Below are 2,500 nucleotides of genomic sequence, written 5' to 3' on the forward strand. Positions count from 1 at the left end.
AATCTATCCTGGGATATTATGGAGGAAACATGTTGCTGTAATGTCAATGGAAAATGAAGCAAAGTTGCAACCAAATCAGTGTCTTTGAAGCCCCACCAGGGTGTTTAGCTCTTAGAACCATCCAGAACCTCCTAGAACCACCCAGAACCACCAGGGTGTTAAGCTCATAGAACCTCCTAGAACCACAAAGGTGTTTAGCTCTTAGAACCACCCAGAACCAGCAGGGTGTTAGCTCTTTATTGAAATGACTCTGAAAACACTGCAAACATGGAGGAGATGCAGCTGTTTGATGACTGACTGACTGTTAATATCAGTTCTAAAAGTCCAGATTAAAAAGCTTAACGGACCTCATATGTCCCTCGGGCCGTAGTTTGCCCATACCTGGTCTATAGTCTAGACTCACGGACAAGGCCTTGGAGTTTTTTTCCACTCAGTATAATGTGAATGCTAAGCTATATCTTGGGGATCCATCAAACCCAGCAGGAGTCGGGTTTCTGTCTAACTTCCTGAAGTGGAGGCTTCACTTGTTTTTTCTCCTGATGGTCCAAAGCACCTCGAGGTTCCGTTGGTTGTGACTTGGCACTGTACAAATAAAAGTTGATTGATTGATCGATTGACGTGCAGGGACCATTCCTATTGGCTGCAGGGCAGGTGTTTAGTAACTCCCCCTTCTGGAAATGTCTGAATTGATGTTTCTTGTGCTCCTCCTGCCAAACATTCCAGTTGAAAGCTGTGTAAAAGGTCCAACTGCTTTAATGATAATTGACCCTCACAAAACAAAGCAAGTGTCAGAAGTGGTGTTTGCAGTCTGACTGCAGTGATGGTAGAAGGTGCCAAACATAAAGCTGACTGACTGTTGACGTGAAGATGCAGAGAAAAGTGATATTTAGCATCGATAAACTCAACAAATGGCTCATGGTAGTTCAACAAATGTTTTGAGCTCTAAGTGAACTGTGTGACATCAGTCACGTCTGCACGGTGGTAGAATGATGTCATCGTGGTCAGAGCTGCTTGCCCACAATGGACCTTAATGGACCCAGTACTACCTTATCAGAGGACACCAGTCAGAGTGTCCATGCTGGTAATCTCACTCAGGAAGACTTCCTTGATTTCATTGTCCGTTACTGCCTGCCGAGGCACCACAGATGAAAATTAATGAACCCTTCAAGTTGAAATAGAATCAAGCTGCTTGCAGATGATCGTAGAATGGCCTTCACATTTACAGACATACTTCTTCAAACATCTTTCCAAGCTGCTGACAGATCCGAGACAGATGCCCTGAGACACCTCAGCTGCTTCCTCTCCATGTCCAAGCTGCTCCAGGGTGACCCAGAGCTCCTCACCCTGAGCTCCTCACCATGAGCTTCTCACCCAGTGCTCCTCACCCAGTCCCTGAGGGTGACCGAGAGCTCCTCACCCTGAGCTCCTCACCCTGAGCTCCTCACCATGAGCTCCTCACCCAGTCCCTGAAGGTGCCCTAGCCCTGCCCCTCAGTGGTCTAGTGTCCCCCTGAGAGTGGGAGGTTGTGGGTTCTATACAAATGGTCCCCACTGCCTCCCTGCTTGGCCCTCAGTATTTTGGGGTTGGATCAGCCAATGATTCCTGAGCGCTGCACCGCTGCTGCCGACCTACAGAAGAACTCATTTGAACCACTGGTATCTGCAGTGTAGTTCTTCCAGTCATTGACCCAAAGATCTTGACCACAGATCAAGGCAACGACCGCATCACTGCAGACGTGACAGAAGAAATGCAGAAGTGGACCAGAGGATATTTTCCTATTCTGTGAACTGAAGGAAATGACGACATGTAACAGATTTTCTCCAGCTACGAGTCACTGTGTCTCTGTCAATTTACAGCAAACGATTGTTATGGTATTGTTGTGTTATGCTAATTCCTCTGTCGCTGCATTGCAGTCGGTGTGACCAGTCTCACCAGTTCCATGACGACTCTTTCTTTCCTCCTTTAACTGCTCAATTAGCCCATCGTTACCCGGCTAGCTCCCCCTACAGACGGGACGTGTATTCCACCGCTGGCCAAAACACAAGCTGAGGGCCGTTTGTACCAGTTAGCACAGATCAAAGGTGTGAAACCTTCTGGATACCTCCGCTGTGTCTGACCATCAAGCATCAAGTCAACATTCATCCCAGATGTGTCTGAAACCTGCTTTCCTGAGGCCGACTGCAATCACCAGTGCCACTGCAACACATTTCACCCAATCCAGAGACATTTCCGTTTTAATTGAACTCCAACTTCTGATTACCGTACAATCACTAAAAAAAGATGTGCAAAGATACGTATTAGTTTGTTTTTTGACACAACGTTCAACTTTTAAAAATGTGATTAAAATTATGTTTTATCTTCGACGTGCTCGAGGGTTTAGTGCCACTTCAGACAACGTATTGTGTGTTTGCACCACTTTTTGCACTTGACTGCTGAAACTTTATTTGTGTGTGTGTGTGTGTGTGTGTGTGTGTGTGTGTGTGTGTGTGTGTGTGTGTGT

This window comes from Nelusetta ayraudi, unplaced genomic scaffold, assembly GCF_046127955.1.
Source record: "Nelusetta ayraudi isolate G7.1 ecotype Tasmania unplaced genomic scaffold, CSIRO-AGI_Nayr_v1 ptg000021l, whole genome shotgun sequence".
Taxonomy (NCBI): domain Eukaryota; kingdom Metazoa; phylum Chordata; class Actinopteri; order Tetraodontiformes; family Monacanthidae; genus Nelusetta; species Nelusetta ayraudi.